This window comes from Ursus americanus, chromosome 22 (genome assembly GCF_024610735.1).
Source record: "Ursus americanus isolate L20-20 chromosome 22, mUrsAme1.1.p, whole genome shotgun sequence".
In the NCBI taxonomy this organism is placed as follows: Eukaryota; Metazoa; Chordata; class Mammalia; order Carnivora; family Ursidae; genus Ursus; species Ursus americanus.
Window position 1 is genome coordinate 44007279 of NC_142148.1, and position 26500 is coordinate 44033778.

General features: G+C 42.6%; 1 protein-coding gene across 1 annotated transcript in view; it reads right to left on the reverse strand.

Annotated features, from left to right (window-relative positions):
* The window catches only part of LOC123800328 (ral GTPase-activating protein subunit alpha-2-like), a 64445-nt gene extending 56019 nt beyond the window's left edge, over positions 1-8426 (reverse strand). The window contains exons 1-3 of the mRNA XM_087853879.1: positions 8121-8426; positions 6019-6227; positions 3022-3074 (exon numbers count right to left, since the gene is read on the reverse strand). The gene's annotated coding sequence lies outside the window, so the exon portion shown is untranslated. The remainder of the gene's footprint in view (positions 1-3021; positions 3075-6018; positions 6228-8120) is intronic.
* Between the last annotated feature and the right edge of the window lie 18074 nt (positions 8427-26500).

The window sequence follows — 26500 nt, forward strand, 5'->3', positions numbered from 1 at the left end:
GAATTGCTCTATAACTTCTAGAAGTTTGGGGGTGGATTCTTATGGGTTTTCCATATAGAGTATCACGTCATCTGCGAAGAGAGACATTTTGACTTCTTCTTTGCTGATTTGGATACCTTTTATCCCTTTTTGTTGTCTGATTGCTGTTGCAAGGACTTCTAGTACTATGTTGAATTATTGTGGCAAGAGTGGGCATCCTTGTTGTGTTCCTGATCTTAAGGGAAAGGCTTCCAGCTTTTCCCCATCGAGAATGATATTTGCTGTAGGCTTTTCATAGATGGTTTTTATGAGATTGGGGAATGTACCCTCTATCCCTACACTCTGAAGGGTTTTAACCAGGAAAGGATGCTGTATTTTGTCAAATGCTTTTTCTACATCTATTGAGAGGATCATATGATTTTTGGCTTTTTTCTTGTTGATATAATCTATCACACTGATGGATTTGCGAATGTTGAACCACCAGGTTTCAAGTTGTACTACAAAGCTATGATCACAAAGACAGCATGGTACTGGCACAAAAACAGACACATAGACCAATGGAACAGAATAGAGAGCCCAGAAATGGACCCTCGGCTCTTTGGGCAACTAATATTTGATAAAGCAGGAAAAAACATCCAGTGGGAAAAAGACAGTCTCTTCAATAAATGGTGCTGGGAAAATTGGACAGCTACATGCAAGAGAATGAAACTTGACCACTATCTCACACCATACACAAAAATAAACTCCAAATGGATGAAAGACCTCGATGTGAGACAGGAATCCATCAAAATTCTAGAGGAGAACATAGGCAACAACCTCTACGACATCGGCCAAAGCAACCTTTTTCATGACACATCCCCAAAGGCAAGAGAAACAAAAGATAAAATGAATTTATGGGACTTCATCAAGATTAAAAGTTTCTGCACATCCAAGGAAACAGTCAGAAAAACTAAGAGGCAGCCCATGGAATGGGAGAATATATTTGCAAATGACACTACAGATAAAGGACTGGTATCCAAGGTCTACAAAGAACTTCTAAAACTCAATACACGAGAAACAAATAAACAAATCAAAAAATGGGCAGAAGATATGAATAGACACTTTTCCAATGAAGACATACAAATGGCTAACAGACACATGAAAAAATGTTCAAAATCATTAGCCATCAAGGAAATTCAAATCAAAACCACACTGAGATACCACCTTACGCCAGTTAGAATGGCAAAAATAGACAAGGCAAGAAACAACAATTGTTGGAGAGGATGTGGAGAAAGGGGATCCCTCCTACATTGTTGGTGGGAATGCAAGTTGGTACAGCCACTCTGGAAAACAGTGTGGAGGTCCCTTAAAAAGTTAAAAATTGAGCTACCCTATGATCCAGCCATTGCACTACTGGGTATTTACCCCAAAGATACAGACGTAGTGAAGAGAAGTGCCATATGCACCCCAATGTTCATAGCAGCAATGTCCACAATAGCTAAATTGTGGAAGGAGCCGAGATGCCCTTCAACAGATGACTGGATTAAGAAGTTGTGGTCCATATATACAATGGAATATTACTCAGCTATCAGAAAGAACGAGTTCTCAACATTTGCTACAACATGGACAGCACTGGAGGAGATAATGCTTAGTGAAATAAGTCAAGCAGAGAAAGACAACTATCATATGATTTCTCTCATCTATGGAACATAAGAACTAGGATGATCGGTAGGGGAAGAAAGGGATAAAGAAAGGGGGGGTAATCAGAAGGGGGAATGAAACATGAGAGACTATGGACTATGAGAAACAAACTGAGGACTTCAGAGGGGAGGGGGGTGGGGGAATGGGATAGACCGGTGATGGGTAGTAAGGAGGGCACGTATTGCATGGTGCACTGGGTGTTATACACAACTAATGAATCATCGAGCCTTACATCGGAAACCGGGGATGTACTGTATGGTGACTAACATAATATAATAAAAAATCATTAAAAAAAAATAAATAAATTAATTAATGGGACAGTTCAAGCAAATGATGGATACATATTTAAGTGACAGGCTTAATTAAAGCTCCTGGTAAAGACAGCTCCTCTGTACAAATTTCATTCACAGCAGGGTTACCACAGGAAACACAATAACCACCAGAACATAAACAGTGAATCAATGTCTCTTACTCTGGGGAAGGAGTACAGCCCTTTAAGGAGAGAAAGGGGAACCACAGTCACTGAGGGCCAGCCAGGAGACAAGTACTGGGCAGGAGGTCTTCAGATCTGTTTTATTCCACAAACCCAAAAAGCCCCTGGAGAGCTTTCTCCCCTGGCCTCTCCCTCCAGCCAGCTCTGCAACAAATATACATTAGGCCTTTCTTTTATCGTCATAAAGTTGATCGCACACCAGCCTAAGCACATGTCTCTTCAAACCATGAATAATTTCTAGATAACCAACAATTAACTTGCAGAACCTACAATTTAGTTCTAGTGTAGCTCTCAAGGTATCAGTAATCTGGCCACTTGTCTAATACATGTGGACAAGAGAGACTGTAAGCTTAATAGACCAAGAACCACACCCAAACGTACTGTTCCAACTTGGAAAAGAATATGTGATCACACATGGACACACAGACACGTACGAAGATTGCAATCTCACTAGTAGTCAGGAACAACATATTAAAAACAGTGGGTTTTCAACATGTCAGTTTGCATATATACACACACACAAAAATCATCGCCAGTGTTGCTTAGGGAATTTACACACAACTTCCATAAAAGTTTCCATATAAATTTATATGACCTTTTCAAAAACAATTTGGTCATATCAGTATTTTAATGTGGATACATTTCCATCTAATAACTTCACATCTAGGTAACCATACAGGAAAAAGTCTCCCACATGTTTGCAAAAAAATTAAAAATCATAAGAATATTATTTGCAGCATTGTTTTTAAAAGTGGAAGGAAGGAAATACATGTCCATCATTTTTTATGTCTAAAAGTAAAATTAAAGAGCTAAAGTACCACATTTTCAACAAGAATCTTAAAAGCTAAATGAATTTAACAAAAACTTACTTCAAAAAGAAAGAGGATGGAGTCCAGCTCCTCCCTTTGTGACTTCTTATTCCCTAGAATGTATAAAAAAAAATTAGTTATCATGACAATGTGTACATTTTAAGATATTAAAAATTATGTTATCTTGAAAACACTGAAGCTTGAACACACACTCATTTATTCAAAAACTACCAGGAGGTAGCGTGGAACCCCTGTCAGGAATGTAGATAAACACCCAAGCCACAGCACCTGAGTCCACACCTAGCGGAGCCACTCTCCGCTAGCTGTTTAACCACAGCCTCCACGTTTGCCAAATCACTGTCAACCCGTGGAATGCAATTTATTTGTTTCTCAATTACTTACGAGCTCAAATTATGAAGGAACGCACAGCAGATGCAAAGAAAGAGTTCTAGCTTTTTTGATGTGAAGAGGCACAGAGCAGTCATAACCATGAAAAGCCACGCATGTCTTCAGGTCACGTGCACTGTCCTTTTGATAGGGACAATAAGAGAAAATACAAAACCTACAGCAGTCAGTTACATTTATTGTCGTCTCTCTGCCGGGGGCCCTGCGCTAAGAGCTTGCCATTCACCATCTAACTTGGGAAGTGGTAGCCTTTTCTGCAAAGGGCCAGGGAGTGTATGCTTTAGGCCCCTCTTGTAATCATTTAATGCTGCCATGATGGTGCAAAAGCAGCCATGGGTAACACATAAATGCACTGGTATGGCTGTGTCCAACAACTTCTTTGTCAAAACAAGCAGCCAGCTCTAAGTTGTGGACCCCTGATCTAACGGAATCCCCACAGCTCTAGGAAGTAAGGTAAGATGGCATTCGTTCATTGAACAAATACTAAAGAGTGTCTCTGTGTCAGACATTCTTCCAGGCCCTGAGGATACAGGCGTGATACAAAACACAAAAAACCATGCCCTGAGGAAGCTTATATTCTGGCAGTAGGAGGCATGCAGTAAATGAGAAAACCAAGAGGAAAGGCTAATGGGGAGTGCCCAAACAGGCAGTATTCAATTCTGACCAGGGAAGTACACCTTGCTGATAAGATGACATCCGAGCAAAGATCTGAAACAGGTAAGGAAGAGAAACACATGGACATTTGGGGGTAAAGAAATAAGCCATATGGACATTTGGGAGAAATTTGTTCCGGGCAGAGGGATTGGACAGTGCAAAGTGCTTACAGCTGCGCAAGTCTGGCATGCTCAGGAAACAGCAAGAAGGCCCTTGAGTCTACAGCGAAGGGGGAGAATTGCTGCAGGTGAGGTTAGAAAGCGGGTAGGGTAAAGGCTGGCAGGGAGGTGGGGCTTGAGGCTATCGTAATGAGTTCCACAACTGGGAAGCTATTTGAGGGTGCAGAGTCATATTTTTAAAGCATCACTCCAGCTGCTCTTCTGAAGAGACTCTGGCAGGGATTGGGGGGGGGGGGGGAGTAGGTCACAAGTGTGGAAAGGGGAAGACCATTTCTGAGGCTAACTGCACTAATCTGCATGAGGATAATGGGAGCACCAGCAATACCAGCACAGGCAGTGAGAAGAGGCCAATGACTCTGGATATATTTTGAAGGTAGAGCCAATAAACTCGGGTTTTGGCCTAAATAACGGAAGGCTGACGTTATCATAAGATGATTTCATGATTCACAGCAAACATTTTCCTTCTTTCTGTTGTTTTGGTATATTTTCTCCTGGTATTCCAATCGAAACACAAATTGTATTAAAAGCAAGAAACTTTAAAATCTCAATCCTAGTTTTATTGGTTCTTCATGATGATTGTTCGTAGTAGACTGCAAGAATGCAGAGTTTTTCCTCTCCTAGCAAGAGATGTCTATTTCTCTATTTGCATCAGAGAGGCATGTAACTTGTTCTGGTCAATGTGACATTAACAAATGTGAAGCAAGCATGAGTTTGAAAAACCTTATGCACCAGCTAAGTTTGGAACCCTATAGCCAACATGGAAAGGAGCTCAAGATAGCCTGCAAGCATGGAGTGCCCTGGTCAACAGCGTGCCAACCACAAGACACGTAAACGAGGCCATCTACCACCAGCTGATGTGAGAGGCATGTGCAAGCCTAAACCAGAATAACTGCCCAATAAACCCAGAAAATTGTAAGCAAAATGACTGGTTTTTTTATTATGGCACTTAGCTTTGGGATGGTTTGTAATGCAATTTGTTATGCAGCACAAACTAACTGATACACTCTTGAACAACTACATTTTTTTCTAAAAGGACAGGAAGAGCAAAAGGGGAAAGAAGGAGGGCCAGAGGAGCTTTCAAATGGGGTATTTGGTTTAAGGCTTTTTTTAAAAACCAGAGATTCTAATATCTTTCTTTGCTATTTTGATTACCCATAATATCACACTTTTTTCCTCCACACACCTGTGAAAAACAGTTAAGTGGAGAAAAACTAGGAAACAGGATAGAAGTCAGATTGTTTCATATTTGAATTTTCTACCAATTTGGAAAAAAATTAAGCTCAAGATTTACATCAATTTATAACTCACAGGGGAAAAAACTGAGCAATTCATTGAAAAAAAAAAAACAATCCCCTAGTTGGCATCCTTGGGCACGTGCCCGTATTTGACTTGATGACCGTCTAGAACCTGGAGCATTCTGTAAGACTCTGAGCCACCTGGTCTGTGTCCGAGACCACCACAGTGCCTCACACCACGTTCTTTCCCCTCCATGCCTGACGTCTGCCTTAGGTTCTGCAGAAGTGGTCAGGACATCCATACATTCCTCTCTGCATCCTCTACTGTATACCTGACCCTACATCAGGCCACATCCCCCACCATCGTGCACCATCAGTTATCTCCCTTTAGTCAGCCTGCAAACAGGTAAATGCAGCCTGTAAAACCCTCCCCTGACCACGCTACGCCTTGAGTTACAGTCCCCTGTCTTCGCCATCAAACATTCTAAAAGGGTATTCTTGGGTGTAGCCTCTAGTCTCACCCACCTCCCCCACCCACCGCACTCACTCCATCTCTCTGTCTGGCTTAGGATCCCACTACTCACCTAGATTTTTCTTTCAGTGCTCAGTGACAACCTCCTTGATGCACTACCACTTCTTAATCCAGCTGCTCCACAACTTTTGCATTCTTAAATGTTGCCGACATTTCATTCCTTGAAATTCAATCTTCTCTGGGTTTCCGTGAAAAACTGCTTTCCTGGTATCGAAGTCCCTTCCCAGCTCCACACACTACTCCTTTATCTTTCCTCTTTATCTGCCCAATGAAAGAAGCAGTTACCCCAAATCCTTAACTCTCACTCTCTCTATGAAGAACACATCTCTTGGCAACAGCATGATTGCACCTCTCTTCTCCCACGCTCCCATCCCTACATTTTTACTGTCCAGCCAGAACCCACATCTGGGTGTCCCACGGGCACCACAACTCAGACTGCCCAAAGCTGCACTCATCCTACCTCCTGAAACTGGCTCCCCTTCCAGAGTTCCCACTACTGTTGTGGCAGTTTATGAACCAGACTCAACATTCTGAAAGCATATACGCATCCCTATGCTCATGGCAGCATTACTTAAAATAGCTGAGATATGGAAGCAGCCCAAGTGTCCATCAATAGAAGAAGAAGTGGTACATACATACGAGGGTATATTACTCCATACCATAAAAAAGTACGAGATCTTGATATTTATAACAGCATGGAACTACCTAGAGGGTATTATGCTAAGCGAAATAAGTCAAAGAAAGACAAATGCCGCATGATTTCACTCACATGTGTAATCTAAAAAAAACAAAACAAGTGAATAAGCAAGCAAACAAGCAGAATCAAACCTATAAATACAGAGAACAAACTGATGGTTGTAAGAAGGAAGGGGGTAGAGGGATGGGTGAAATGGGTGACGGGGAGTGGGAGGTACAGGCTTCCAGTTATGGACTGAACGAGCCACGGGGATGAAAGGCACAGCATATTGAATACACTCAGTGCTACTATAATAGTGCTGTACGGGGACAGATGGCAGCTACGCTTGTGATGAGCCAATCACTACGTTGTACATTGGAAACTTACGTGGTACTGTGTGTCAACTCTACTCAAGTAAAAGAAAGATTTTTTTATAAATAAAACTGAGTTAGAAATAAGTGTGCTAACATGTAAGGATTTCCAAAATAGACTACATAAAACAAATAAAAGGTGATGATGGCAGCTAATATTTACTGAGCACATATTATGTGCCATACTCTGTCCTGAAATCCCAGGATACGTGTTAACCTGTTTGAGGCTGACAGGAGAAAGGTGAGTCAGAGAGAGGTGAAGTCACTTGACCAAGGAGCAACAGCTGGGAGAACAGCGCCAGGAGCCAAACCCAGTCTAGCTCCCCAGGCTACACTATCCTGTCACATAAATACAGAGCAGATTGTGCAGTGTGACATTATTGGCTTGATTTTGCAAAGAATATTTTATACAGGTATATAATGGTATAACCATAAGCAAATATAAACATAATACATTAATAACACATATAGAAAGAAATGCAATGAACTTTTAATGGTGGTTGCAGGCAGAGCAGGACTGAGGGTCTGGGCAAAAATATACGGTTCAATTTTCATTTCCAACCCTTTACTTTTTTTTAAAGACTTTATTTATGTATTTGACAGAGAGAGAGAGTGCACAAGCAGGTGGAGCGGCAGGCAGAGGGAGAGGGAGAAGCAGACTCCCCGCTGAGCAGAGAACCCAACATAGGGCTCAATCCCAGGACACCGGGATCGTGACCTGAGCCAAAGGCAGACGCTTAACTGACTGGGCCACCCAGGCGCCCCATTTCAAACCCTTTAGTGGAGTCTGATTTTTTTCATAGTACGCACATATTACTTTTATGTTTTTCTTTTTAAGTAAATTATTCCCCTGGAACTCACGCCTTCTGTGGGTTTCTCCTTCCATTTTCCCTGCAGCCATTGGTGGTTCAAATAAGAGCTGTATAAGAGAATGTTCCAGGGAGACAAAGATGCTAACCATTGCGATCTCCTAGCTTTGCTAAGCGTCTGGCAAGAAAGGAAGCTTAAAAGCATATAACTTGTGGCGCATGAAACATACAACCTCTAAAATTTTCTGAACGTTAAACAAACTCTGCCTATAAAAATTTTTTTTGTAGAAATGCATACCTTTTAATTTCAAACTGTTTTCCAGTGTTATAAAATTTTCATAGAAGATGAAATATATCTGAGAATACATGGTCTCAAAACACTGCTTAAGATCACTTGCATCCACATTATCTGAAAAGAAAAAGTTACCAGAATGACAATAATCTTATACAACTATCAGAATTCACAAACAACCTTTTCAGAAATGAAGGAAAGTAAAAACTAGATTTATCGCCCTATGAGACAAAACACAACTAGGAAAATAATATCCCCAACCATTTGTTCTCCATGAAGAGATCTTAGTTGGCATAGGGCCCCTCCCCCACAGGCAGACCCCTGCAGGAGGCTGATTCAAGGGCATGAGAGTGATGGGGGCACAGCACTCAAAGACCAGAGAGAAGGCCAGAGGTTAGTACAGGACTGGGGAGAAACAAGATGCCTTCCTGTTGGGGATGGGGAATAGAAGTTCACAGAGGAGGTGGCTTTGACATAGGCCATAAAGAGGGATGGGTTTATACATCTGAAAAACAATGTTGCTACTGGAGTCCTATATAGGTGCGGTCTATCCTCCCTCCCAGCTGACCTGAAAGCAGTTCAAGAGAATTAGCACGGACTCCCCAGCACACCCACCCACTCCCACCCGGGCCACTGGTCAAGCCTTCCCTCCAGCTTCCAGGTGAGCTGTTCCACTCTTGTGTGGACACAGGGAGGCCCACCATGTGTTCGTAGAGTTGCCCTGAGCAGTGTTTCTTCCTGTTGCACCAGGCGTGCTCAGCCAGGGACTGCGGCTAGAAAGGCAAGTTGTGCAGGGAGCTTAGCCCAGCCATAACTGCTGGGGCCCAGCAGCAACAGAGCCACTTCATCCAGGGGCCCGATTACCCCTCACAACTCTGGTCAGAGTACTTAGCCACTGTCAACACACCTCTATACATTTTCCTTAGCAAATAGGTTGTTTGTGCCATTTACAACAGGGTCCTGACCAAGGTGTTAGCTCTTGGGAACAACACACTAATCATCTTGGGAAAATTAAGTACAGCTTCTTTAAATTCTGCAAGGATTACTCAAGAAACAAATGTGCTGCTATTTAATCTATGATAAAGTGGATTCAGTTGAATTTTGGGGTCCTAATACTGTGAGTATATGTGAACACATCCATTACTATATTTAACTTCTATAAACTAATGCTGGTGAAGATAAGAAGTTGTTTTCCTCTGAGAACCATATGGGGCGTTTCATTCAAAAAACAAAACAAAACAAAAATAAAACCCAAAAAACAAAAAAACAAACAAAAAACCTGACCTGGATCTTTGAAATAATGTACATAAGGTATTTATAATGTCGTACCGGCTGCCAATTTCACATTCTAGTTTCTGCCCCAAAATAAAAGCACAGAGCAGCAGAAGTTCTTTGTAACTAACAAATTTACCTGCATGAAGGCAGGTAGCAAAGAAACTGGTATTATCATTCTTATGAGCTACATAAGCTTACCGAGGAATCCTTGAGTGCCTTCCACAGAATATGCACTTCCAAGAAAGGATTCTGTTCGCTTTCACTCCAGTATGAACTGCTGGCCCACCCACCACTCACTCCTTCCCTGATGCATACTTCACCTGCCAGCTCCTATTGACATTCACTGGTAGCTGAAACATCTCCAGCCTGCCCAGAGACCAAGTCAGTGCCTCTGCCATTGCCCCACCAGCTGGTTCTCCCTGGGTCATAAAACATATCTCACTTTACTTAATTCCTGATGGAATCCCTCCAGATGGAATTGACTTAATTCTGAATGAATGATCTGTCTTCTATGGTAGAGATCCTAGCAAACCTACAGAACCCCCGGTCCATCCGATGTGTCATTATGGCCCCCACATCTAGCACAGTATTTATCTAGTTCAGTATTTTCTAGAATGAGTTGAAAAAGAGAAACAGCCTGTAACATATATGTATGTTAATAACAATGATAGGATAATGGCCACAACGAGTAAACATTAATAGATCATATGCCTATAGGAAAGAAATGGCCTAACCCACTTTCAAATCCTGGATATGATCAAGAAAGAGATTTCACCGCTCTGCTGGGGACTCTAGATTTCACCCTGCAAGCTTTACTCTCAAAGCCTGCTGCCAGCTGCATTTCTCTACGTGAGGGTCTACAAGGCTCCTCAAATCAAATGTGTCCAAAGTAAAGTATTGTTCTCCCTTCAAATTCTGTTCTTCCCTCAGGCCCCGCCACCCACCCAGCTGCTCATCATCCCAGGTTCTTCTCACTCCTTCACAGCCCATCTCCAGGGTGTCAGTTCCACCTCCAACATGCTCCAGCGCTGGGTACTTCATGCCCTCCACAGCTCTGCCCGGCATATGTCACCATGAATCCTCACCCAGGCTACAACATGTCCTCTGTCTGGGCTCCTGCTTCCACTCCTCCCCTCCACAGGCCATCCTCCACCATGCAGTCAGCAGAGAGACTGAACACTATAAATCAAACCAGGGCATTCGTTCATTCAAAACCTCCCAGTGGCCTCCAGTAGTACTTAAAATCCAAACTCCTGACCACAGCCTACAAGGCTGTCCGTAGTTTCCACCATTCAATGCCAACTTCATTTCACAGCACTCTGTCCTTCACACCCTACCCTCCGGCCACTGCGGCTTCTTTCTATTCCCCAAACTTCTCAAATGCATTCTCCATCTGGGGCACCTCTTGTATGCCGTCCCCAGGCCCAGATCCCCACATGGCTCATTCCCTCTCATCCTTCAGAACTGTGATCACACATTAACCTCTTCAAAGAAATCCAAAAGTGCTCCTGTTTGTTACTTTTCACATGCTTTCCAATCGCCCTGCCTTCTTCCTTCACAGGCTCTGCAACGGCTGGATGCCTGACTGCTCACCATACAATGGACACACAATGCCATAAGCAAGCAGTTTCCCTGGCACTGAGGATGTGGGTGCACTGACACAGCAAGATGGCACAGTGAAGTTACTGGGTGATCGATGACTCCCTTATCTTTCCTGGGTCCCCCTTGGTCCATCAGAGATACTCAAAAAGAGCTACCTGAACAAAGAGGGTTCTAGTCAAGGTTGAGGAGCACTCATACAGACTGAGGTGCTCTCATGAAACCAAAGGCCAGGTAACAGCCACCTTCCTCCTCAGCCATTCTGTATCTTTCTTGTGGATGAGGCATGGATAGGACAGAGCTTCAAGTACTCACCATCAAGACCATTAGATACCTTTCAGGTAACCTGATACAAAGGGAAATTAAGAGCATGACATCTGTAACATATTCAGTTTTATTTATAAATATGACGACTGCTCACTGGTCTAGAAGCCCTCTTCACATGATTCCCTCCTACAGCTCTTAAGATTCGTTGAAATTCTCTTATGTGTTCATTTCCTTCTTCACTGACTGACACGCCACTAGACCGGAAGCTGCATAAGGCCAGGAATCTCATCCAATTTGTTCACTGCTCTATTCCTAGCCCCAGGAACAGAGCTTGGTACCCAAAAGGTACTCGAGGCGTATTTGTTAAATGAATACACAAACAATGAATATTAAATATTTTCTATCTCTAAGTCAATAGCTGGAAGAACTGATTTATCTGATTGTTTAAAATCAAGACTCATCAGATGAATATTTAAAAGTAAGCCTAGCCCTTGAAGAAGGAGGCCACAGACACTGGAATTTAACATCCTGCAAAAGGGAACACAAGAAAGTAAGAAAGGGCTGATTTTTAACAAGGCTAACTTCAAGAAACATAGAGACAAGGAGTAAGTCTTCATTCAGAAAAAAACAATGAACAACGACAAAAACAACTATGACCAGAAACATCCCTTAGACAGACATTCTTTACTCATTGATTTGAACATTACTGAGCCAGTACCCATTCCAACTTGCCTTGAGCCAAGTGCTAGGAAATTCAAAGACAGTAAGACACAGGGCCTTTGAGGGTACAGAGGTAAACAACTAATGCAAAAGGTACCATGACCAAAGCTTACGCAGGGCATCAAAGCAGGGAGGAGACAAAGCCACTTGGGGAGGCTGGGAATATTAATAATGCTATACATTTATACTTCAAAAGACACTTTCAGGAATTTCTTTTTTTTGACCCTCACCTATAACCCTGTGAGGTAGATGGGGGGGGGGCGGTGTGCGATCAAGATAAAGAAACCACAGGTTCTAGATCTCCCATGTCCTGCCCAAGGTAACACAGTCAGTCAGAGATGTGGGCAGAACTCCTATCTGGCCTCCCAACTCAAATCTGAACCACACAAAGGCCTCAGAGACAAGGGCGAATAAATCAAAACCAGAAATCAGGTCAGGAATATATAAAAATAATCATCACCCTGGGAATGCAAAAGAGTGGGAAGATAAGTAGACAGGTGAGAAATGATGGGAGTGAGTGGCACTGAAAGTCAAACGGCCAATTTCCCCATGAAGAAGCTCATTGCAGTCCCCTCCCATAGCAGTCCTGGTGAGTAGTAAGGAAGAGAGAGGGGGGACAAGTGCTGAACAAAAGAGCTGAGGCCTCAAACTGCCTCTGGGGTGGTGACTTTCAGCATTGGGCACAGACACACCAGCACACTGCCTTACTATCATCACAAAGCCCAGAGAAGTACATTCAAACTAACCACAGAGAAACAACCAGCAGATACCGTTAGAGAGCTAGGGGTCATTCCTGACTCTTTTTTTTTCTTTTCTTTTCTTTTTTTTTTTGTTTTTTTTTATATTTAATTTATTTATTTGAGAGAGAGAAAAAACACAAGCCAGGGGAGAGGCAGAGGGAGAGAGAGAAGCAGGCTTCCCGCTGAGCAGGGAGCCTGATGCAGGGCTGGATCCCAGGACCCTGAGATCATGACCTGAATCCAAGGCAGACGCTTAGTAGAGTTAGTCACCCAGGCTCCCCCATTCCTGAATTTTTAAAGAAATCTTTAATTTCTCACTCTCCTTTACCACCAACCAAGAGCCAATAAACCGTTCCTGTTATTTTTGCATTTTATCTAGAAAATAATCTATAAACCACACCAAAAGCTACCCTCTCCCACTCCTTTGTCCAGCTAAAACCTCTTGTTGACAGTTATTTCTCCCTATTTAGCTGAAAGGCAATAGCAAAGGTTGAGGGCAAAAACCTCCGGAGCAGACTGCCTGGGTAAAGTCTAGAAGCTACAGGGCCTTGGACAAGTTTTTTTTTAAGCACTCTCTGCCTCAATTTCAATCTCAGAAATGGGGCCACCAATGGTTCCTACAGCGTAGGACTCCCGTGGGGATAAAATCAGCTTGTCAGAGTGCTTTCGGCATTATATACATGTTAGTTGTTTTGTAATTACCTAGCTCCTGACAAAGGCTGTCTCACTAGGTGGGAGTAACCAGCTTCACCTACCTGTGAAGCCATAAACTCAATGACTCATGAAACTCATACAATTAATGAGACTGGACTTATTAAATGGCACTTGATCCCAACACAGCAATAAGCACTACCAACAAACAAACCTATGAAAGCAATGGGATTATCCCTCCATTTCCTTCCACATATAATCCTTTTCAAAACCATTTCTACTCCTTTTTAATTGAGAGGATCATAATAGAGCCTCATGAAAACCTGCTTCAGCAGACCCCAGGAAGCACCAAAGGAGGGGGAAAGATCCTTATCCCACTCGGGAGCCCCAGTGGAAACCCTCAAAAGGAATAAGAAGCTCAGTTCAGTTCTTCCCCAGTAGGGAATTACACCCCCCCCCCGTCCTTCCTACTGCTCCGTCCCTCCAGCTGCCCCCCCATCACAGAACTAAGAACCTTCCCAGCCCTGCCTACACATCCACATGTAGATGAAGATGGTATCATTTACTATTTTACTCAAATTCCCCAGACAATGGCACTGAAAGTATGATGCTCCAAATTACAGACTTTTATACAGAAAAAGGGGAAATAAACACTCAAGGTGAACTTGACAACTTAAATAAAACATAATTTAGAAACAGTGAGAAACAAACTGAGGGCTTCAGAGGGGAGGGGGTTGGGGGAATGGGATAGACTTGTGATGGGTAGTAAGGAGGGCACGTATTGCATGGTGCACTGGGTGTTATATGCAACTAATGAATCATCGAACTTTACATCAAAAAAAAATTAAAAATTAAAAAAAATAGAAACAGTGAGAACAAAGAAAATAAACTAGTCAGACATAAGACAAAAATCACTGACAACGGAAATGTCATTAGTAATGCACTGTTACTTAAAAGCTAATATGACTGGTGATTTCACCTTTTAACAACTGCCTTGGTCCTTATCCTCTTTCCCTCTTTTGGTAGTTTGTAAAAATGCCACAAATTATTCTTTACCTGAAGCCACACCTTTGGATGATGCACACCCGCAAATGATTTGGGGCAATCAGTCATGAGAAATATGACCCAGTGGTGGCTGGAGAACCTCACGTAGTGTCTGGTCTAAGGGATAGGAGGAAACTCATGGAGCACAGCTGGACCCAACCCATAGTGGAGCCAACCCCAAGCAACCAGCAGCCAGAGGCAGAACCACCCCAGCCAACGCAGGCTGCTGAGGAAGAAAAATAGACCCTTGTTGCCATAAGGCCTATGTAAGCCATGAGGTTTGGGAGGGGCTGTTATTCAACACTATTGTGGAAATGTTGATGGGGAAGAAGAAACCCATCACCAAGCAGCTTCACTGGCATGAAAGCCAGCAAGCCCATGAAGAGATGCCCCCCAAGTATAACATTATAAGGAAAAGCAGAAAAAATGGATCTGAATAACAGAGGCTCCCCATCGATACAAACTTTCTGTCAACAGTAATCCATGCCAACCAGGGTGCAGGCAAGACTCCTTTTCCTGACACTGGCCAGTAGATTTTAGAACTTCCGTGTGTGCAGTACAACTGTGCCAAGCACAGATGAATGACCTGGAGCTTCTTACCTGGTAAGGAGTAAAATCCACACAATGAAGCCCTTTCGAGACTTAGCAAGTAATCAGGTCAGAAGACAGCAGGTATGCTGATTGTGCTTCAGTGGTAAATCAACACTTTTATCATCATCATTATTATTAAAGAGAAATACACATCTGAAAAATGCATCTATTTACAGACCTGAAAGCGGCCCTTGTACTGATGATACGCAACTGCAAAATCCCGGTGTGGATGAAATACTAACTTACCTAGTAGATGAAACGCTAGGTAAGCCCAGTACATCAGGGCTCTGAAAGGAGACGTGGTCAAGGACGTGGTGGAGAAGTCTGGTGGAAAAAGGTGAATCAGGAGTTGGGCCTAGTCATCCCCCAAAGTCAGCTTGCAGGTAAGGACACCTGGCGTGACACCACACCCAAGTTATTTCGGGAAGTTCTCAAAGCCTTAAGAACTCAGAGTGCAAAGTCCATTCTGCAAACACACTTTGTCTGATGCCATGAAGACTTCAAATTTCAGAAAAATTCTCTCAAGTGCCATGTCTTCAATCCACATCCACTTTTAGGTATAAACATCATTGGACATATTGGACAGGGAATTACTCCTGGAGACATCCAGAAGTTAAGCAATAATGTACTGAAGATAACCATGACTCCACCCCACCCCAAAATAAAGGGAGGCCCTTGCTCCTGCACAATACCCAGCCCCTATTCCTCACCTCCCCACCACAAGATGCCTGACACCAGACTCAATCAATAGACAACCGTTAGACCAGGCACACACCAGGGATGTCCCCTCTCGCCTTCCCCCCTGGTTTCCATCCATGTCCCCAGATATCCAAATTTCCCACATGACCCACATCTCTAACTGTCCCCTCCATACAGCGCTGGGCATCACCTAATGTCACCCCAGCTTCCTAACCACAACTCTTCCACCCCCTATATCCAATAAAGCTTACCAAATCCCCTCTCCTGCACCACCTCCCTTCTGGCTCCACCTAAAACCTAGAGTCCCCTGAGGGGACTGCGTCCCTATAGGCTGTCAGGTAAGCCCTTCATTATCCTACACCCCATACCCCCTGGCCCAAGATGAGGTCGGCATCCTCCCTGCTCACCACTGCAACATCCAGACCATGGCAGTGCTTCCCCTCATGCACACCAATACTTCCTTGCTACTCATACAACCAGTCTGCATGCTAACGAGCCCACCCACCCGAGCTGCACACAGTCTTTCACTCACCCCAGCATGCTCTCTGAAGATTTCAGGGCCTGGATCATTCTTTCTCTTGTAACTAGCACTGATTTCAGCATTTACAAAGGTCATGCCTGACTTACCCCAAAGAGGCTGTCTTCCACCCCCTCTCCCACCATGCATGTCCGCAGCACAGCCTAGACGCAGCCACTGCTTGTTACCACCCCACTTTGGGGTCCCAATTTCGTTCCTCTCTCCTGTCACCTGCCATTTCTCCTTGTCCCTGCTCACCCCTTCTAGAAAGATAATTCTAACAACTCTTCAACCCTATCAGGTCCTTGAACCCAAAGACCCCACCATCTGATCACTATCTATGCTCCTTAAGTCTTCACCATCGTTTTCCCCAATTTGGTTTCTGCAGCCCATCTTTTTAATCAGCCCTTGCACATTGACCTCCAATGCCCTCCCTTTCCCCTTTCCATATTCACTCAAGAGAACCCCAGTCTCAGTTTCAACCCTGAATCAATTGAACGGATTTATGTGCTCACAGGCCATGTGCTAGACATAAAAAAGGATTTTTTAAATTGTTTTAAATATTGAATACATAAGTGAAAGAATAGGTTTCATAAAATGTAACTTGTGATATATAATAAAAAATAAACAAACACTTTAAACCCACCCACCCAACCAAGCATCCAAGCCAATCAGGCTTTTGCCCCACCATTCAAGTGAGCCCTATCCATACCGTTAACCCAATTTTCAGTCCTCTCCAGGGCCAACAGCATATACACACGTGCCTCTATGCCCAAACACCATCAGCCTGGCCCAAGAGAAGGAAAAAGCCCCTAGAACCCTGGCATAATGATTCTGGAAGCATACCGGGGCCTAAACTATATATTCCTATTTGCAAAAAGTGAACCAAACTCATCTTTTAGCTTGGCTGATACTTTTCTTTCTTGCATACATTATAGCCATGTTGTATATACCAGATACAGTGCAAAATTTTAAATTCTTCCCGAAAAATATACATGTATCCAAAATTTTACTATGATTGATGATTCACTTCCATAGATATTCTCCATAGCATTTAAACTAAAAAGTAAGAGTGGCCTGGAGAGACACTGTTGGTTTCCCTCCAGCCCCCCACTTCACCCACTCCCACAGACAGACATTTCCTCTTCCTAACAGAGGCCCTATCTGTTCTGGGCTCATCCTCCCCCACAAAGTCATGTCCTTCGGGGAGTCTGGCCTATCCCTGGCCCTAGGAGGAAGGACCTGATGCTGCTGAGCCAATTACAGTGCCAACAACGCCCCTTGCCAGTGATATGTTTAGGCCCAAGCCTGTGACCCAGCACTGTTCAGTAAGAAATGGGAAGAATTCTGATGGCCATGTCTGGAAAAGATCCATTATTTTTAAAGAGACACAAAGAAGAAGCATTTCCTCTTTTCCTGTTTCTGGATGTTGTTCTACCTGGGTGCAATGCTTGTAAGGGCTGCAGGCATTCTGCTACCTTGAGGACAAGCCTGCCACACTGAGGACACTAAGGATGGCAAGGCAGGGTGGCAGAGAGAGTCTGGACCCTCAACATCACAGAACTGCTGAGTGAATTAGCTGGCTCTACGCCCACCCTGACCTGCCTTGGGGCTGCTTTTATAAGACAAAAAATTCCTTATCATTTGCATTCCGGTTTTCTGTTACCTGCATCCAAAAACATTCTTGGAAATACCAAAATAAAACCTGACAGTTGAACAGGAAACAATTATCAGTATGAGTGAAGAGGTTGTAAAAAATATCCATCCTAGTAAGATGGATTCTTTTCATTTCTTTATACCTATAAGGTAAACTAGATCTAGAAAGCAAAATTCTTACAAGTCAGATATTAACACTTCTTATCCAGGACTGACAGTCCACACCTAAAAGTAATTCTATATGAAGATGTATCCCAATTACCCAGCGCTAAAGTTTCAAAAAGTAGAGCTATTTTATTTAAACATTTTGACTTACATTTCTCAAATACAGGATCCTAAGACTTTCTTTTTAACCAATATGAAGTTCCAATATAACAAAACATAAATATATACCAATGAAATACAATGCTTAACAAATGTGCTTCATATACATTTTAATATATCTATTCCTTCCGTAGAATCAAGTTGCATCACACTTTTTTTTTAAAGATTTTATTTATTTATGTGACTGAGAGACAGCCAGCGAGAGAGGGAACACAGCAAGGGAGTGAGAGAGGAAGAAGCAGGCTCCCAGTGGAGGAGCCCGATGTGGGACTCAATCCCGGAACACCAGGATCACGCCCTGAGCTGAAGGCAGACGCTTTAACGACTGCGCTACCCAGGCGCCCCTGCATCACACTTTTTAAGTCAATGCAAAATTGCTTCTACTTTTCTTGATCTGAATTGGGGCTAGCTTATTTTACAGTCAAAACCACTCACCAGGGAGTCACGGATAGAAGTAAGATAGATAAAGCAGGAGCTAGCAGGTAACCTCTACCTGCACCCATCTCCAACAACTAAGGAAGCAGAAAAATGGTGATGACGGCAGAGAGAGCCATCTTACTTATGTCAAATAATTAATAATTATAATAATGGCTTACAAAAAGAGCTTTGAATATATTAACTTAATTAAACCTCTAGTAGCCCTAGGAAGCAGGTACTGTCCTTATGGCCAGTGGAAGGTCAGAGAGGTTAGGTCACTGCCAGATTCGAACCCAGGCAGTCAGGCTCCCACACTGCTCCTCTAAATCCAATGTTAACAGGAAGTGACAGAGGAAGCACAGGGAAGCATAACTGGAAACATGATTTTTTAAAAAAGATATTACTGATTCATTTGAGATACAGAAAAAGAGAGAGAGAGTGGGGGAGGGACAGAAAGAGAGAGAGAGGGGAAGCAGATTCCCTGCTGAGTGGGTAGCATGACACAGGGCTGGATCCCAGGACCCCGAGATCATGACCTGCGCTGGTCAGATGCTTAGCCAACTGAGCCACCTCGGCGCCCCAGAAACATGACTTTTTTTTTAAGCACATAGATCTGGTTGAAGTCACAGAACTAAAGAGTTACTAAATCTAAAAGTGGACCCAGAAGTTGGTTCACTGAGGACACCAAAGTCAGCTTGCAAGTGGAATGACCTTCCTCCTGGACAGGTTAAAAAGGTGGTCTTTCTATGAAGTTACCTCAGCAAAAGCTGAAATACCCTTCCCCACGGGCCTCTCTTTACCTCCAGAAATCCATCACAATGTCCCCCAACCTGTCAGCAGCTACAAACATGGTCCCCTGCATACCTTACACAAGAAACTAAAGGCCTCTGGTCACCAAGCTGCCACTTTTCTCACTCCTGGGCCTCAATCTGCTAGCAGTATGGGAAGACCAGAAACGCACAACCTGAGGATGGGCGGCACGTAACTTGTTATACAAGTCCAGTGGAACATAAGACGGCCATTTAAGTATTATGTAAGTCTTCACTTACGGATGTGGAAAAATATCCAAGGAGTGTTAAGTCAAAAATCTAGGGCTAGACCATGCATGATGACTATTCATGTAAACTGTGTTTATGTGTGTTGCACACCCAAGACAGACACAGAGAGAGACAGAGAAGAGGATGCACGTAAGCAAGAGCAGGCACAGAAAACAAGCATAGAAAACAATGGGCATTAGAGGATTGCAGAATTTGAAGAGGTTTCTCATACTTAAATTATTTTTTGTATCATTCAAATGTTTATAATGACTACATTAAATTTCATAACCAAAACAACTATGTGCAACAACATGGATGGACCGTGAAGGCTTTATGCTAAGAGAAATAAGTCAGACAAAGACAAATATGTACTCAATGAATTCACCCATACATGGAATGAATGAATGAATGAATGAATGAACAAAAGCAAGCAAGTACGCAAGCAAGCAAGCCAGCCAAACTCATTGAAAAAGAAATCAGACTCCCTGCTACCAGAGGGGAAGTAGGATGGGAGGGAGAACTAAAGAAAGGGGGGAAAAATACACACACACACATACCCCTAGTTTTCATTTTGGAAAAAAAAAAAAAAGCTGCCAGAGTGTTTTGGAAGAGATCTTTTTCAGATATTTTTCAAAGCCTATTTACCATAAAAAAGAAAAGAACAACTCAGCAAACACGACACCACACTATAATGTTCGCCAAACTTGTCTTACTCTCCAATTTTGAAGTACACTCAAGACCCACACAATATATTAAATAGTATCATCAACAAGAAAAATGCCCCCAAAACAGCAAATAACTTAAATTTCTTCTGTCCAACACTGTAATTAAACTTACTCTATAACACATATGTTGTAGATAATGCCCTGAAATGACCTATTTATAGAGAACTTTTGCTGTCATTAGGGAAAGCTATGTTTCTCTAATTGTCATTTACCAAAAAGTGTAGAAAAATAATAAAGCCAGGCAAAAGAAATTATCTCTGCCCAACCGCTCAATAACTTGCACTGAGTTAGGGACAACCACATGCGTGACACCCCTGAATGGAAAAGGTGATGACATTTCCAATCGTGATAAGGTTCATTTACAAGACCTGGTGGCCTCAGCACACATTCAGTCACGTTTCTTCGTTCTGTGTAAACCTGGCACCAACAAGCAACTGCCAGAAGAGAATCTCCATCGGTGCACGCTCAGCTACCAACATCAGTTCATAAAAATCACATCTTCTCAAGTTACACTGAGCCAGAGATCAAGACTCCCTCAGGTCTTTCCATTAAGAAACACAATATAAAGTACAAATGGGGCCCTAATTAGGTCGGTTCCTGAAACTGAGCCAACCACTGGCTTCTCTTGGCACACATGATATAGATAAATCAATATTACCCTGACCGATCAACATTTTCCTGTGCTCATTCTTTTCTGGCACCTGGCAGATCTATCTCCACATTTTGTCAAAATCAGGGGTACTTTTTTTTTTTTTAAGACAAAGAGAAACTGTGTGCACACCAGGGGGGGTGGAGAGCAGGAGCAGAGGGAGACTGAGAGAGAGAATCTTATGAAGAAACCCAGCACAGAGCCAATGTGGGGCTCAATCTCACAATCCTGAGATCATGACCTGAGTCGAAATCAAGAGTCAGACGCTTAACCGACTGAGCCACCCAGCCATCCCAGGGGTACTCTCTAATATATCTGCTTCTTGCTCTTATTGAAATTTGGGGTAACACGGCAAGTCCACTTCGAATCTGTTACAAGCTTGGGCTGCTGTGTGGGCCCCGCTACATGTCCCCACAGCAATCTAGCTTTCCTGCCCCACAGGCTGAGGTGTTCCCAGCCTGTCTTCTCATCACTGCTTGCTGCCACAATAAGGACAGACACGGGCCACATGTGCCCACCTTCTGCAAAACCTGCTTCTGCCACGGCTTCTACAGCTACGCATTTCTCTTCTCCAGCACCATTTTTTTCCTCTTACCTCTTCCCTTTTCTGTCTCCAGTCACTGCTCAGTATTGGGGCAAAGGATGACACATTTTATAAAGTAAGCCAAAAGAAAAGAAAGGCTTTACAAAGAAAGGTCCTGAAGCTCAACTCAGGTCACTCCCTTGCTTGTCCTCCCCTTGGGGCTCCCCATCTCACCTTAGTTAGAGAACAGTCCCAAATCCTCAATGAGGCCTACAAGCCCCACCTGGTCCTACCCTTTCCTCCCCCACCCACAACTCCTCCAACTCTACTAACTTCCATTAGATTCTCAAGCCTATTTATGACTCAGAGCCTTTGCACTTACTGTTTGCAACACTACTCCCATAAATAATCACCAAGCTATTCCCTGCTTAACCCAATCTTGACTCTAAACCCCTCTTCAGAGAGGCCTTCCCTGACCCTGCTATCTAGACCAGCATACACACACCCCTATCAAGCTTCATTTTTCTATAATCATTACCTGAAATAATACATTTACTTGTTATTTATTGTCCATCTGCCCGAATAGAATGAAAAGGTCATTAAACTGGAGATTTATTTGGCACACAGCAAACCGTCAGTATCTCCCTGTGGAATGACTTAAAAAAACATGTATACTAACAGAACTCAAAGAGTGGCAAATCCATTTATTAAAAGGAAAACCCTTACTTCCCTCAAATTAGATAAATCCTCAAATATAACTCCCACGGTCTTAAGTAGAACTTATAAAATGTCATGTAAAGTTTTCTCAATGCCCCAGGATTATCAACACAAAAGTCAATGCCCTTGTGATATATACATGGGCATGAGCAGAGATACGAGCAGTACTATTTTGTGTGGGAATGTATCAGAATGCCTTTCCAGAACTACTTTCTCAGGAATATATGAGCCAGAATGAGATTCAGTTTCTAGGAACAGGGCAAATGATATCCAGGCCAACCAAGCAGAGTACCCCATCTCCCACGGGAATGGGCCCATGACCCAAGTAAAGCCAATCAGCATGGTCTCAGGACCTGGGGCCCTAGAGGAGCCACACTCTTCTCAAGGGTCACTAGCTTTCAGGGACCATCTCTCCTGCACCTGGAAGAGTCAACCTGAGAACGAAGGAAAACCACATAAAGGAAACAAACGGACATAGAACCAAGAGTGGAAGGAGTATTTTTCACCAAGAGGGAGGTCAAAAAAGAGAGTGGAGGTGAGAATGGGTGAGTGTCCTGGACTCCACTTATATCCCTATCAACAGTCATATGTACTTAAAGCCAAATGTTCCCCTACAGTAGTTGTGTGTATCATTAAATCTCCCCCTTTTAAGTTAGTTTGAGTTTCTGCCACCTGCAACCAAGAGTCCTCACTCATACAAATATGCTCAACATATACCGCTGGCCCTTGAACAATGCAAGGATTGGGGCTGTCTACTCCCTGCATGCTACTTTTGACTCCCCCAAAACTTAACTCATAACAGCCTACTGTTGACCAGAAGCCTCACCAATAACATAAACAATTAACACATATTTTGTATATATGTAATATGCACATGATATGCTGTATTCTTACAATAAAGTAAGCTAGAGAAAAGAACAGGTTATTAAGAAAATCATAAGGAAGATAAAATACATTTACAGTCCTGTACTGTTATTATCAAAAAAAAAAATCCACATAGAAGTAGACCCATGCAGTTCAAACCCGTTGTTCAAGGGTCTATTGTACTATCACTCTGGTGGAGCAGAATGATTTTTAGGAGGAAAAAAAAAAACCCTCAGCTGGTTAAACACACACACAGCTGCTTGCCAGGGGCTGGAGGGAGGAGGGAATGAGAGACTGCTTAATGGGTACAGGGTTTTCTGTTGGAGTGATAAACTGTTCTGGAACTAGACAGAGGTGGGGTGATTACACAGCACTGCAAATGTTCTAAATGCCACTGAATTGTTCACTTGAAAATGATTAATTTTATAGGATGTGAAATTTACCTCAATAAACAAAATTTTAAACGTGAAAACAATGCTGCAATGCATTTCTTAATCACCTTTAAGTAAACCTATCATCATTTTCTACAAAAGGAAATTAGGTCAAATGATATGTACATATTTTAAGACCATTGGCACATACCAATAAATTACTTTCCAGAGAGATCATACCAAATAAGAATCCTATCAAAGGTGTATTGGAAAGCAAATACGGATAACCGGGAGGAATCATTAAGGGAAGAAACATACACAACAGCAACTTTGCTAAAATCATCGGTAGATACTTTTTTATTTGTAAGTTTATATATCCTAGATAACTGAAGTGACATTTAAAACATTGGTTCTTGTCATTTCTTCATTTGTGACATATATATGTATACTTTAAACATCTGTTCTAATTTCTCCTATTAATATGTAGGAGCTCTCTATGTACTGAGGTTATAACTACATCCTCTCCTATAAATTTCAAATATTTTTCCAGTTCGTTATTTACTTACTTCGGTTAAAATGATGTGTCTGTTTGGGTACATATTTAAGGAGCAGGAACAGAGGAATGGAACCATTCTTTCCAAAATAAATAGCTGCAATCTGACACACACACACACACACACACACACACACACACACACACACGAGGTGATATTTTACTTCTACCCCAAAGTTCAGCATAAGTTCTACTACATCAGCCTAACTAACCCAAACACATCCTTATCTTATCAGATATAAAATCCATGGAAAATAGAGGTCTACACTGTTTGCACCAGAAATATGACCAGACATAAATAAAACACGTTAATCCCTTTAGAGAGTTGTAACGAGACAACATATGTCATCTGTTCCCCTCTTTTCCATGCTGTCTTAAAAATACTAACAAAGATCTCATTGAAAGAATTTTTACTACTTATAACCTGTCCTTTTGGGGGGATACTGACTCAGTTTTGGTTTCTGTATATTTGAAATTTTATAATAGTGTCTCTGCAATTTTGTTTCCATGAAAGAAGCCTCACCCAAGGCTATCCTTACCCACAGCCCTCTGGTCTGGCTGCCCCTCTCCCCAGACCTCTTTTCCCAACCTCTTCTCCCTTTTGTCCACTCAAATAGTCCTTTCTTACAGCTGTTCCCCTTGGGATCAGAGGGTGGGTCTGATAATGAGTACACGTACACAAGGGAGGAGGTTAGGGGGCTCCTTCAAGAGGCCTTAATTCTCGGTCTCAAATCATTACTTTAATGATGGGAACATCTGGCTTGTGAAAACAATCTTTGGGGCAGGAAAGCTTTTAGAAAATTTTTCAAAACATCAGGTAGCTGCTACTCCCCCACAGACTTACATCCATCTATTTGGAAATCACATTTTGGGTTTGTTTGCTTTTTTAATAGTTATTTACTCTAGACTTGGATTGCAAGTTCTGGCATCCCCAACACTGTGTATAGCCCCTGGCACCTATTCTGTCTGGATAAAAAATAACTGCTAAATGAACAAGGGAACTCTGGAGCCAGCTCCCTGGGTTCAAGTCCTGACTCTGTCACTTACCAGCTGCATAACCTTGAACAAGATTCTTAACCTCTCTGAGTCTCATCTGTAAAATGAGGAAAATAATATTACCGATCCCATTTGGGAGGATTACATGAGTTAATTCATGTAAAAGTATTTCTGGCAGTGTTTGGCACATGGAGAGTGCTGATTAAATGCTAATTACTACAATTACAAATAAGGAAGTATGTTACCAAAAGCAATCAAGATGAACAAGAAGCCCTTCATGTTCTCAGTGTATTTATCAACCTGTAGGTGATATCCTGCAGACACAAAGCCAAAGGCCATAAATGCCAAATGCAAAGTTCCAAATGCTATGGGAATTCTGAGGAAATAGCTATGGGAATTCTGAGGAAATAGCTATGGGAATTCTGAGGAAATAGGTGGAGGGATAAATCGAGTTTATGTGGAAGATGGAGTGTGCTCGTGCTGTCTCCTGGAAGGGTTTTAGATGGTAGGATGAGCAACACCTTCTGGGAAAGGGACCGTGTGTCACTTTGGGCTCTCTGAGAAGTAGACACCAAGACAGGATTACACATGTAGGAGACTGATTGGGGGAACTGTCTGTGAAGGGAAAGGGGAGAGACCTGAGAAGGCAGGGAGAGGATTCAACCACAGTGCAGGTCTGACCCCCTGTGAAGGAGAGGGGGATGGAAGTAGGGTTGGGAAGGAAGAGTCTCAGACTCCAACTCAGTCCTGAGAAGGTCTTGACCACACCCATGCAGAGTCCTCAAGCCAAAGTCACCCTTCAGAGGCATGTGGCTCTTGCATGAGTGGACCACATTAGTACTCCTGCTTGCTCAGTAACTGCAAGTAACCCAAGAGAAGCTTAGCTTTGGCTAAGCTTTGCTGGTGAATCAGAGAGCAGCAGCCGGAGCTATTAGTCAGTCATGATCCCTATAGCGGAGACCTGAGTGGCACATTCTCATGGCTCCCACGGTTGGGCACAGGCAATGTCACTAGTACCTATGTGTCCTTCAAACCATGGTTGAAGTTCAGTGAATATGTGCCATCACATAAAATCAAACAAAGGACAACATCAAAGGGCTCCTTATCGTTTAAGCTAAACCATGGTTGCAATAGCGAAATTACGTATTTACTGTTAAAAATTACAACTACTTTTAAAATATCTCTCAGATGTGGTTTCAGCTTCTTAAAAAATATATAAGACATAAAAATGGATATGAAATATCTCTTTTGTAAAAATCACAGTTAAAAACTTGAAATGGGCATTCAGAACTAAGTCAGAAACAAAGCCTGACTAAGAATCTAAAAGGTTAGTCCTTTCTGAACTGGTAGCTTAAGGCCACATATTGATCCAATGAGAATATTAGAAAACATTTTGCAAAAGCACATCTTATGTGAGGTTAAATCGCATTCAAGGCAAGAATGGAGAAGAT